This window comes from Balaenoptera physalus (assembly GCF_965194825.1).
Source record: "Balaenoptera physalus genome assembly, chromosome: 9".
NCBI classification, from domain to species: domain Eukaryota; kingdom Metazoa; phylum Chordata; class Mammalia; order Artiodactyla; family Balaenopteridae; genus Balaenoptera; species Balaenoptera physalus.
The window spans coordinates 21,685,218-21,698,569 of NC_138888.1; the positions used below are offsets into that span (position 1 = coordinate 21,685,218).

The 13,352-nt window shown below is 39.8% G+C and overlaps 1 protein-coding gene and 1 long non-coding RNA gene across 7 annotated transcripts in view; one reads left to right on the forward strand and one right to left on the reverse strand.

Annotated features, from left to right (window-relative positions):
- The window catches only part of LOC309667029, a 416,481-nt gene that overhangs the window by 121,213 nt on the left and 281,916 nt on the right, over window positions 1-13,352 (reverse strand). The gene's annotated exons all lie outside the window — the stretch shown is intronic.
- Window positions 1-13,352, forward strand: part of ADAT2 (adenosine deaminase tRNA specific 2) — a 110,326-nt gene that overhangs the window by 74,776 nt on the left and 22,198 nt on the right. For 5 of the 6 annotated variants that reach the window (XR_014267309.1, XR_014267310.1, XR_014267311.1 and 2 more), the window contains one exon: window positions 4,814-4,902. The exons of the other annotated variant lie outside the window; for it this stretch is intronic. The gene's annotated coding sequence lies outside the window, so the exon portion shown is untranslated. The remainder of the gene's footprint in view (window positions 1-4,813; window positions 4,903-13,352) is intronic. 6 annotated transcript variants of the gene reach the window in all.

Sequence of the window (13,352 nt, forward strand, 5' to 3'; positions counted from 1 at the left end):
GCCCAAGTCTCTCAGCTGCTTTAAGGTATTTGGTTTCAAAAACATTTTTACAGCAGTCCTTCCAAGGACCACTCACCTGTCTGCCGAAGGTAAGTAGTGCTCTGGAGTCAAGATCCCCTTCTTTGTCACAGGAGGGGAGGAGATTGTTTTTCACACACTTGGAGGGCTGCCAGTACGTTTGTTGAGTTTATTGCAAGCCTGCTTTAGGGTGTTGTTGGCTCATTAAACTCAGTTTCTTAATGTACAAGAAACTTGATAAGATCTGATAAGACCATCTGGACTATACTAAGGGCAGTGCTAGCTATTTATACCTCCAAATTACCTACACTTTGAAATAAAATGGCCAGTTTCACTCTAATTAAGTCATATCTCCACCAGGAAATAGGCAAAAAAATTTCTTAGTAGTTTCCTGATCTCCTTTTGCACTGTTTGACTTGAAACATGGTAGTCTCCGATTTTTATATCATATATTTATACAAAGTAACTTAAAATTATAACTGATATTTATGTTAATAAAATCAACTATTGATATATACTGATTTCCTGGTTTGAGCCATTAGTACATTCTAAATACATTATTGTCATTTTATACACATCATTTTCATTTCAAACTACAACCATGCAAGACAGGCAGTATTATTATTATTTATCAAATGAGAAAAACTGAGCATCAGAAAAGTTAAGTATCTTTTCCAAAGCCATACAGCTAGTAAGTGGCAAAGCCAAGATTTAAGCATAGATGTGTATATTAACACTATCATATGTATATATTTATGTATGTCAGTAAATTATATGATAAATCATCCTCGTGTTTATTTTTTCAAGACTGGTTGTAATTAAAATACAATTTTTTCCTTTTCCATTTAAAAAGCTGGTTTTGGGGAGAGGAGAAGACAATTGCTAACAGATGTCAACAAATTTTTAGAACTGAGAAAGGAGGTTTTATTTGTCATAAAATGTGAACACTGAATATCTATTTAATTAATAACAATGTAATAAAACTAGATTAGGATGCTAGGAGATAGACAATGTCTGGAGGATGAGGGCTTGTAAGTGTAAGAGGCCTAATTCCTCATTGCCCAGAGTAGACAGTCAATAGAAAAAAAATGTGAATATCAAGAAAAAAAGTTTAAACCTGTGTTAGAAACATGGAGATAAATATCAGAAGACACAGGCAAAAGAGTCGAAAGCATTCACTCATGTAGCAGGAGTTGAGAATGAGGAGGACTGGAGTCTGATAGTATACTTGACTTTTAAAATTAAAGATGAGTATTATCCTGATGCAAAATGAAATAAAACAAATGCATGCACATTGTAGATGACTTAGAAAATATAGATTAATACAGGAAGAACAAAGATCATCTCTGAATAATTTCTCCACCTACACTTAGCCATTAACGTCTTATTGTGTTGTCCTTCAATAAATATTTTTTGTTACAAACTAAATATATTTAAATATGTTCACACACATATTAAGAAGAATTGTGCGTTTTAAGTACTTAATATAAGGGGTATTCTCTTATGTGATTAAAATTTTTTTCCTAATTTTTTTGCATAATATTCAGTTGTTTGAACATTATGTAATTAGCCATTTTACTGCTGTTGAACATTTAACTTTTAAAATGTATTACTTCATTTAGTCATTACAATAGCATTTTGAGTTACTTCTTATTATAATCCTTTTTTAAAAAAAAAAAAAAGACCTTGAAAAGGTTACATAACGTTATGTTGAAGTCCTAACACTCAGTACCTCACAATGTGACTGTACTTGGAGATCAGGCCTTTAATGAGGTAATTAAATGAAGATGAAGTCATTAGGGTAGGTTCTAGTCCAATATGACTGGTGTCCTTATAAAAGGAAATTAGGACACAAACAGGTGCAGAGGGAAAACCATGTGAAGACACAGGGAGAAGAATAATGGTCATCTACAAGGCCTCGAAAGAAACCAACTCTGATAACGCTTTGATCTTGGACTTCTAGCCTCCAGAGGTGTGAGAAAATAAATTTCTGTTGGTTTAGCTCCCCAGTCTGTGGTGCTTTATTTTGGTAGCCCTAGCAAACTAACACATGTACCTATGGTCATGTCACCAGAGAAGGCTAAATCTGGGTTCAAAATACAGGTGTTTTGAATCCAGATTTCAGACCACAAGCTCTTTTCCTCATACTCTGCACATGCGTGCACACACACGCACCTACATATAGACACACGTGCATCCGTCTTCCCTGGAAGTCACATTTCTATCTCACCGCACACAAGTTGATGCTGCCATCTTCTCCCTTTGCTTTTATTTCCATTCTTCTTTTTATGTCTTCTTATAATGTTTCCACTTTCTCCTTCTACTTCTTTTCTTTCTGCTATTCTTTCCATGGAAATTCTTGGGCACCTTTTTTTCACTGTAAACATCTGCTTTGGAGTAGCCACAGATCTTTTTATATCCTGACTTGTAGGTCTGTAACCATCTTACGTTCTGTTTCCTCAATTTATTCTTCAAGACACATCTGGTTAAGAACATGAGGTCACCCAGGGCTCTCAGATATGAACTGGGATTGATAGAGCAACGAACTCCACAGCGTGATATAATTTGTGATATGAATTGAGATTTGATGTGATCAAAGAAAAACAAAGAATACAGTCATTGGCTTGTGATAGTTTTGATTTGCAACTACCATAGTTTAACCTAGTTTCTCTTTGTCATACTCTCAGGGCTTTATTTCCTCTCCTCTCCAAAATCCCACCTTCTTCTCCAGGATCCTATGATCAACAAAAATAAGCAACACTCTTTGTTTGGAGCAATTCTTGCCTTTATTTGAGCAGGTGCTAGGTAATTATAGACACACTTAGCATTTAAAGGGTGTGTTTCTTTTCAAGTCCTTAAAGCACATGTTCACATTGATGTTTCCAATGTAAAAACAAATTTCAAAGAGAAGAAACAAAGAGAACAATAAAATTTGAAAATCTCAAATCTTGACTAGTCCTGGTAAATAGAAATGGGACAGGTGGTTTCACTCTACTGAAATCAATATTTTATTCTCAAGAGAATGGAAGTCATTCTGGCTTAGAACCCCTTTAGAAATGATGAGGGCTTTGAGCACTTCTTTTTTTACAGTGCAGATATGAGTTGTGTGTATTTTCTGGGGAGTCACACAATTGGCAAGTGTGTTGGCATCCAGAGATTAGTTGTTGTGTCATGCATCTATTTTCCAGGCTCACAGCTTTAAAATATCTTGACAATGACAATGAGAGTTGATGATGTGGGTTGCTAGACACTGAAGTTTTTTTGGAGTTACTGTTTTTATGTCTTAGAATCTACTTTCTTGAAAGTCTTGAAAAATTTGATAGATTTAAAATATCTTGACAATGACAATGAGAGTTGATGATGCGGGTTGCTAGACACTGAAGTTTTTTTGGAGTTACTGTTTTTATGTCTTAGAATCTACTTTCTTGAAAGTCTTGAAAAATTTGATAGCATCTCATATTTCCCCACTTCTGCCTAAAGGCAGAGAGATGGATGTAAGTGGCCTCTCAAGACTCCTTGAGCCCTAATAGTCTATGTTTGCCAGTTGTCCTGCAGGCCACCAGATGGTGTCAACCATTAACCACAGGAAATTCTATGGCCCCTTGAAAATAGTAATTAATGAGAGGCATAGCTAAAGTTGTTAGGGGATGCGTTCACCTTTGTTTCCTCAGTTGCCTTAAATGTGTCAGAATCAAGTTGAAGGATGTCTATAATATCCACAGAATGGATCCACAAAAGCTCTAATTAAAGAGGATATCATTGTTCTCTCATCTCTTCAGTTGTACAATTTCTAGTGAAGGTAAGTCCGTGAAGACTCATTGATGTGGTCTAAAGAGCTGTGATTGCAAGAACTTAAACCTCTTTAATCTCAAATTTGAGTAAAAAACCACCACCAAGTTAGGAGAATGCAATTCTCTTTCTTTTAGCTGTGTAGATGGAATGTAATCCAGTAGAGTTTTCCTTAGAACCCACCTGGATGCCCAGGAAAAGTAATATGAAACATCCAAAATGTGCATGGGTGTATAAAATAATGAGCATGCTTTGATGCATTTCAATTAAGTTAAATTTTTTCACTCCATGTATGTGAAAGTAAGCTTTGACCTGGAAAATATTTCTGGATTGTATTAGGACTGCTTTTTTTTTTTTTTCTGATAAAGCTCTATCTTTTAAAAAATTGCAATTGTATAAAGATGCAGAGAATTGAAATTTGCATTGCAGGAAAATCTGAGCAATTGCATGATTAAACAGTTTCCTCCTTCTCTAAAGACATGTGAATAATAAAAATAGCCCCTGGAATCATTTAATGTAACCTTTGTTCATTCAGACATTCAATTGTGGTTGTGTTTACTTTGTTAACGAATTATTTATGTTATCCTAATTTTATTTTCACCTTTAGATTCTAAGTATTATATGAACAATTAAAAGCTTAAGGAAGTACTATTTATGAAATTTAAAGCAAACATCTCTCTTCTAACATTTTTTAATAAAGCACAAAATTGTAATATTTTAATATTTTATTCTCCCATTGTTCTATTTGCTGTCATTTTTATCCACGTGATCTCAAGTCCACACTGTGTGGGTAAAAGGTAATTCAACATTCTGGGACATTCTCTTTGTATTCAACTTCATGTTAGAGTGCCTGGGGGGTTACAGATGATGTTTAAAGCCCTCTAGTGCTTTTACCAATTGGCCTAAATTAACTTTATTCTCTATGTTTCTGGTTTGGATATATTGAGTTTCATTGGGCAAAAAAGTGGTGTTGGTAATACTCAGGGTTTTATATTTTCCCTTCTAGGCTGGTCCAATTTAGGAAACGGAATCCTCTAAAATCACAAGTAGAGATGCAAAAGGCTTCAGTTGCTTCTGTGTTACTGAAATCTTGAGGTAAAATACCATATATTCTAGCCTTTATTTTCTCTTAAACTCTTGTGTTTCAGGTGTGTCAAGCCTTGTCTTCTATATAACACTTCAACATTTGAGGTCAGAGCCTCCTGTTTCTTTTGTGTTCTTCTCTCTGAGTCCCTAATAGGTGTCCAAAAGTACTTAAGTGACATCAACTGTTAATGTTTGATGGCAGTTACCATTGCCAAACAGTTTGGTATTACAGTCAGTGACATCGAGTCATCTTGACCATCTGTATTTCCCCAAAGCAATTCCTAAAGCCCCAGTGATTTATTTTATGTGGTAAGGCAATTCATTCAATTGTTCTTAAGCAATTCACTTTAATTTTCTTAATTCAAGTAGAAATCTATATTGGTCTTTTTTTCTCCTGTTCGCAATTCTTCCCAAACGTCTGTCTGTATCTTTGTATAGTTCTGTATCTTCTCAAACTTCTGTATCCCAAACTTCTCTATCTTCCTGAACATCTGAACCTTTGACCTCCAGAGGGTGTTGCCTTCATTCCTCCAAAACAGTTGCTGGGTACTGTGTGCTCATTTGCCTGGAGTTCCTGACCACAGTGAAGCCACCTGTATTTGTTTTGGATGCCTAGCTGCCCAGACCTACATGTTTATTATATTTATTCCCACCTGAGTATACCTTGCAGGGGTTGGTGGGAATTGGGGGACCACATTAGCCCTCATGTATATTCAGTTAAGTCAGAGAAATCACTCCTGAACTTAGCCTAACTGAAAAGGGGAAATTATTGTAAAGACCCAGGGTAGCTCTCAGAGAGGAAGCACTGTGTAAACCAGGAGTCAGATTAGCTCCTGCAGCAACAGGTCTAGAATCAGGGGCTAGGTAACATCGTGTACCCTCTCCTTCCCACATTGTTTTCTCTATTTCCTTTCTACATCAGTTTAATTCTCTCCTCCGACATACAGGCTTTCAACATGTACTAAAAACATGTGGTTAAAAATATGGCTGTTCCAGATTCATATCCTTCCAGTTGTATAAAGTAAAAGGGAAGATCCTGTTTTTAAAAAGTTAAAACCTGGAGAGGGGAACTCTAATGGCTGAACTTGGCTTAGCTGTTCATCTGTGGACTAATTACTAGAGTCAGAGCGATGGAGTACTATCACAGGCCCTGCCTTGGTCACATGCCCACTCTTATGGCCAGGGCAGGTGATAGACAGACCCTGCCAGGACCACAGGGTGAGAGTGAGGGAGCAGCTCTTCCCCCAAACAGGGATTAATGTTGACTGTTATGGACTGAATTATGTCCTCCTCAGATTCATAATTTGAAGCTCTATCCCCTAATGTGACTGTATTTGGACATAGGGCCTTAAAAGAGGTAATAAAGGTAAATGAGATTGTAAGGGTGACCCTAATCCAATATGACTGGTGTCCTTAGTATAAGAGAGAGAGAGAAATACCAGGAATGTGAGCACACAGGAAAAAACCGGAATGTGGTTATGGCAGCCCTAGCCGACTAATACACTGTCTTAGGTTAGCAAACAATATCTATGACGTGGTACCTACCACACCCAGCTCCATTTTGCTCTGAAATTGTCTTACAAAAGAAAGTTAAGGGCTTAGGAAATTAGCCAACTAACTTTATAAAGAGATGCTCGCAGATTGGATGGGGTTGTCACCTGACCCAAGGTCAGCCCACTCCTAGGCTGGCTGGGAACCCTGTGTATGTGTGGTGGGTGGAGACGGGTCGGGCAAAGGTTATTAGCTAAGTCATTCAGATTAGCTCCTCCTAGAATGTGGGTCATGGAAGACTGGTTTATTCCTAGCAAGAAGAGAATAGGGAAGACTCTTCTGAAGAGGCAGAATCGCCATGAGAGAGAAATGGAGAGTAAAAACTTCCTCCCGTGACCTCAGATCGTGACAGCTTGCCATTGGGGGTGACCAACTTGTCCGAGTTTTCCTGGACTTCCCTGGTTTTGACTCTGAAAGTCCCATGTCCTGGTGGGTTTTCTAATTTCTTATGGTGGCTAAGTCAGCCTCTCTTCTTTTAACACTAAGAGTCCAATTATGATTACAACTGTTATAATTTTTTCTGACTGTTATTCTGGGGAAATAGATTTTTTTTAATTTAAAAAAAACAAAATAGTGTTCTCTGGGAGTGAGTGAACTCGATATCTAGCCCTGGAGAGGAGAGGCAAGGAGAGAGAAAAGGCCAGGATGTGAATGTGGGGGAGACCAGTGAGGGAGTGGGAGTTGGTGATGTAGAGGGAGATATGATTAGAGAGAAGAAGTATAAAATGAAATTAGAGACCAAAATGAGCTCTTTGAATATCGCCCCAGCGTTCACTGCCTGTGGGTAAACATGGGGTCTAGTTTGCCATAGCTGTAGACCTGTGGGTACAGAATGGCCATTTGCCTCTCTTTTCCCTTGATTCACCTTTACTTCATTCAAAAGGAAATTCAGGTTAAATAAAATCATCTTCTACATATGGCCACGTAAAATTTCTTTTATCACCCTGTGTTTCTGTTTTGTTAAACTCTTCATCTTTAAAAGATGTCTATAGTTGTTACACTTATTTTTTTTAATTAATTAATTAATTTTTATTTTTGGCTGTGTTGGGTCTTCGTTTCTGTGCGAGGGCTTTCTCTAGTTGCGGCAAGCGGGGGCCACTCTTCATAGCGGTGCACGGGCCTCACTATCGCGGCCTCTCTTGTTGCAGAGCACAGGCTCCAGACGCGCAGGCTCAGTAGTCGTGGCTCACGGGCCTAGTTGCTCCGCGGCATGTGGGATCTTCCCAGACCAGGGCTCGAACCCGTGTCCCCTGCATTGGCAGGCAGATTCTCAACCACTGCACCACCAGGGAAGTCCATTACACTTTTTTTTTTTTTTTTTTTAAACATCTTTATTGAAGTATAATTGCTTTACAATGATGTGTTAGTTTCTGCTTTATAACAAAGTGAATCAGTTATACATATACATATGTTCCCATATCTCTTCCCTCTTGCATCTCCCTCCCTCCCACCCTCCCTATCCCACCCCTCTAGGTGGTCACAAAGCACCGAGCTGATCTCCCTCTGCTATGCAGCTGCTTCCCACTAGCTATCTATTTTACATTTGGTAGTGTATATATGTCCATGACACTCTCTCACCCTGTCACATCTCACCCCTCCCCCTCCCCATATCCTCAAGTCCATTCTTTAGTAGGTCTGCATTACACTTATTTTAAAAAAATCTACCTCTTACCTCTCTTCAGTCTAGCTTCTCCCTTCATCACACCTCTGAAATCATCTTGTCTGTCTTTATGATGACTTCCTAATTACTAATTTGTATGGTTCCTTCTCCAACTGATCTTCCTTTCGTCATCCTTTCTAAGATTTCACACTGCTATTTTCACACTTTTGAAACTTGCTCTTCCTGTGGCTACCGAGATACTACTCTCTTAAGGTCCTCTCTCTATGTGCCTTTGCTGACTCCTTTTTTCCTCTGTTTCCTGTAAATATTGACACGGCCAAGGGCCTTCTTGATCTTTTTCTTTTGACATTCTCTAGATTCTATTCGAATGAACTCACCTTTACTCTTAAATCACAATGATTTCCAAGTATTCGCCTCTAGGATATTACTTGCTCCTGCTCTTCAGACCCACTTTTTCAACAACCACTGGACAGCTCCATTTTTATAGCCTCCAAACCCCCGAAACTCAGCATGACACAGACCAAGTTCTTTCTCTTTGTTTCCACTTCTTCCTTCTTTACTCTCTATCTGGTTCAGTGATAGCATCATCCAGTGTCGGCTGGGGCAGAGCTGCTGTTGTCTCCCATTATCTATTCTCCCCTCCTTCCATAGTACTACAATCCCATATTTCTAGCTGGACTAATGGCCATTCAGAATAAAGGCTACTTTCCTAATCTCACTGTACCTAAGTTTTGGCCAAAGGAAAATGCAAATTGATGTGTTATGTGGCAGCGTTTGGAAACCTTTAAAATATTGCTTGCATCTTTCCTTTGCCCTTATTTTCTTTGTTCCTTCCTCCATCCTGCTACCTGGAAAGTGAATGTGATGACTGGCGCTTGAGCTGCCATTTTGGGCCACAAGACTGAGGTTACACCTTAGAAATACTGAATTTCATGCAAGAAGGAGCCTGGATCTCTGAGGGCTTCAAGGAGCTGAGCTGTTCTAATCCTACATTGATGACTTCTGGACTTACACACAAGAAATTAAGCATCGGGCTTCCCTGGTGGCACAGTGGTTAAGAATCCACCTGCCAATGCAGGGGACACGGATTCAAGCCCTAGTCTGGGAAGATCCCACATGCCATGGAGCAACTAAGCCCTCACGCCACAACTACCAAGCCTGTGCTCTAGAGCCCACGAGCCACAACTACTGAGCCCGCGCGCCTAGAGCCCGTGCTCCGCAACAAGAGAAGCCACCGCAGTGAGAGGCCCATGCACCTCAACAAAGAGTAGCCCCCACTCACCTCAACTAGAGAAAAGCCCGTGCACAGCAACGAAGCCAAAATTAAAAGGAATAAAATAAATTTTTAAAAAAACACCAAAAGAACAAAAAAAGAAATTAAGCATCAATTTTCTCTAGACTTTGCTATTTTTGTCTTTATTACTCACAGCCAAACCTAATCCTAACTGACATATAGCCAAACCAAAATCCTAGAGTAATGTTAGACTATCCCCTCTCCTCCAAGACCCACATCCAATCAGTCATCAAGTCCTATTGAGTCTACCACTGGTATCTTTCTCTCTTCTTTTTTTTTTTTTTAAATGGTATTTTATTTATTTATTTATTTATTATTACTTTTTTAACATCTTTATTGGAGTATAATTGCTTTACAATGGTGTGTTAGTTTCTGCTTTATAACAAAGTGAATCAGTTATACATATATATATATCCCCATATCTCCTCCCTCTTGCATCTCCCTCCCACCCTCCCTATCCCACCCCTCTAGGTGGTCGTAAAGCACCGAGCTGATCTCCCTGTGCTATGTGGTTGCTTCCCACTAGTTATCTGTTTTACATCTGGTAGTGTATATATGTCCATGCCACTCTCTCACTTCGTCCCAGCTTACCCTTCCCCCCCCGTGTCCTTAAGTTCATTCTCTATGTCTGCGTCTTTATTTTCTCTCTTCTTTTAAGCCTTTATTTTTCCTATCCTGTCCTTCATCCTTATCCAATATATGCTCCACACTGCCACTGGAATGATCTTTCTAAAATAGATCAAATCCCTAATTAATCTCCTGCAATTATTGCAATTTTCCCACTCTCTACAATTCTTAGTACGGAAAACTCTTCATGATCTGTGTGTCTCACAATTCATTTCCCACTGCTCCGCCATATTCATGATCTCCCAACTGTTTATAGTGCTGGACCATTCCACCCTATTTCATATCTCTTTGTCTTTACATATGCTGGTTTTACCATTGGGCATGTCTAGTTCTTTTTCTTCCTCAACATTCATCTAGAGCCTTTATGAAAAACTTTCCTAATTCCCAAAGAGAAGAAAGGGACTGACAGCTTCTCCCTTTGTGGCAGAAATGAGGCTTACATGTACATCTGTATTGCAGTGTTTACTGTCTTCTGTATTTACTTGTTTATATGTCTCTTTTAGACTGTGTACTTTTTAATGATAGGAACCATATCTTTTCTTTTTTTATCATCAACGTCTAACCCAGTGTCTGGCACATGGTAAGTGCCCAGTGATTAAACTATCTCTGCTTCCACCTTTGCACCCCATCTCTATTAGTTTCTTATTGCTGCTATAACAAATTAGCACAAGCTTAGTGGCTTCAAACAAAATAAATTTATGATCTCACATTTCTGGAGATGAGAAATTTAAAATGTGTTGGAAGGCTGAATTCCTTTTAGAGGTTCTAGGAAAGAATCCACTTCCTTGCCCTTTCCAGCTTCTGAGCTGCCTGAATTTCTTGGTTCATGGCCCCCCTCCCATCTTCAAAGCCAGCAATGATGGACAAGTCTTTGACATCGTCTCATTCTTGACTCTGACTCTCCTGTCTCCCTCTTTCACTTATAATAAGGATCCTTGTGGTTACATTGGGCCCACCCAGACAATCCAGGATAATCTCCCTATTTCTCCCCAACTGATTAGCCACCTTAATTCCCTTTTGCCATGTGACATAGCATATTCAAAAGTTCCAGGGATTAGGACACGGACATTATTCTGCCTGCCACACCCTACTGTATATTTACTGCTGTTCTTTTTATTTGTATTTATTTATTTATAAATTTATTTATTTTATTTTTGGCTGTGTTGGGTCTTTGTTGCTATATGTGGGCTTTTCTCTAGATGCGGTGAGTGGGGGCTACTCTTCGCTGCGGTGCGCAGGCTTCTCATTGTGGTGGCTTCTCTTTTTTAAAAAAATTAATTAAATTAATTAATTTATTTTAACACCTTTATTGGAGTATAATTGCTTTACAATAGTGTGTTAGTTTCTGCTTTATAACAAAGTGAATCAGCTTTACATATACATATATCCCCATATCTCCTCTCTCTTGCATCTCCCTCCCACCCTCCCTATCCCACCCCTCTAGGTGGTCACAAAGCACCGAGCTGATCTCCCTGTGCTATGCAGCTGCTTCCCACTAGCTATCTATTTTACATTTGGTAGTGTATATATGTCCATGGTGGTGGCTTCTCTTGTTGTGGAACACAGGCTCTAGGCATGCAGGCTTCAGTAGTTGTGGCATGTGGGCTCAGTAGTTGTGGCTCGCGGGCTCTAGAGCGCAGGCTCAGTAGTTGTGGCGCACGGGCTTAGTTGTTCCGTGGCATATGGGATCTTCCTGGATGAGGGCTTGAACCCGTGTCCCCTGCATTGGTAGGCGGATTCTTAACCACTGTGCCACCAGGAAAGCCCCTACTGCTGTTCTTTTTAATTTTCTGTCTTACCCATGTCAGCCAGGATGAGAGTGGGATATGTTGTTGTTGTTCACCGTTGTACATCCGGTTCTTAGAAAAGTGCCTGGCACATAGAGAACTTTCAATAAATACTTAGTGAATGAAATCAACGGATGCATGCATGCATGCATGAAGCACTCTTGCTCTATCCAGGGCTGGAGGGTGTTTATGAGGTGAAGGAAAATGGAAGACCAGTGTTAAGTAGAGTGCCTGGATTTATCACAAATCTATTTACTTATTTATTTATGGCCTTGCCGCACGGCCTGTGGGTTATTAATTCCGGAACCAGGGATTCAACTCGGGCCACCGCAGTGAAAGCACTGAGTCCTAACCACTGGACCACCAGGGAATTCCCACAAATCTATTTTTTAATGCAAGGAATTCTCTCATCTTTATCTTTAAATGGAGAGGCCCATATCAGCCTCTAAGGACAGTTCCTAAGTCAACATGACTAGTTTTTCAGGTAGTCATAAGAATTTGCTTTAAGAATACTTCAGGAGGGCTTCCCTGGTGGTGCAGTGGTTGAGAGTCCGCCTGCCAATGCAGGGGACACGGGTTCGAGCCCTGGTCTGGGAGGATCCCACATGCTGCGGAGCGACTGGGCCCGTGAGCCACAACTGCTGAGCCTGTGCATCTGGAGCCTGTGCTCCGCAGCGAGAGGGGCCGCGATGGTGGGAGGCCCACGCACCTCGATGAGGGGCGGCCCCCGCTTGCCACAACTACAGAAAGCCCTCGCACAGAAACGGAGACCCAACACAGCCAAAAATAAATAAATAAATAAGTAAATTTAAAAAAAAATGTTTAAAAAAAAAAAAAAGAATACTTCAGGAGATGACAGTGTCCCGCCGCAGGTAGAGTGGGGGCCCAGGCTCCCGCAGACACACTCTGTGAACCTCAGAGCCAAGACAGTAGAGGAGCATGTCTTAAGATAGATATACATGTATATTTTTGACTGCGCCATGCTGCATGTGGGATCTTAGTTCCCTGACCAGGGATTGAACCTGCAGTGGAAGTGAGACGTCTTAACCACTGGACCTCCAAGGAATTCCCAAGATTAGTATATTTTAAATGCTCCCCCATTAACTTTTTTTCAACCGTTTTCTCTCTTTTTCCCTGAAATGTTGAAAATAGCTTACCCCACTGGATTAGCACATCGGCGTTCCTGACAGAAATCCTACGTCATTCAAATATTTAAGTGGTAAAATCTATACAATGAAAAAAAGCCCACAAGAAACAGTTTATTCAGAAAATCTTAATCTCAAGTGAAATATGCAGGGACAGTAGAATTCTCCAAGTGCAGGCCTAATGGTAATTTATTGAAAATAGCCCAAATTTCATGCACAGCATGTGCTGGTGTTGGTTGAGAGCTCTTCCTGAAGCACAGTGAAGACCCTGGTGCAGAGACTACCTCCTGCTTTTCTGGGTCCCAAATCATTTTCTGTGTCTGAATCTATTTCTTACCTTCTTCATCCTTTCTAAAACTTTCACCTTAGCTGTAAGATTCTTTATACAATGTTGAAATTGGAAAGGAAAAAACCCCAAAGAACCAAAAAACAAA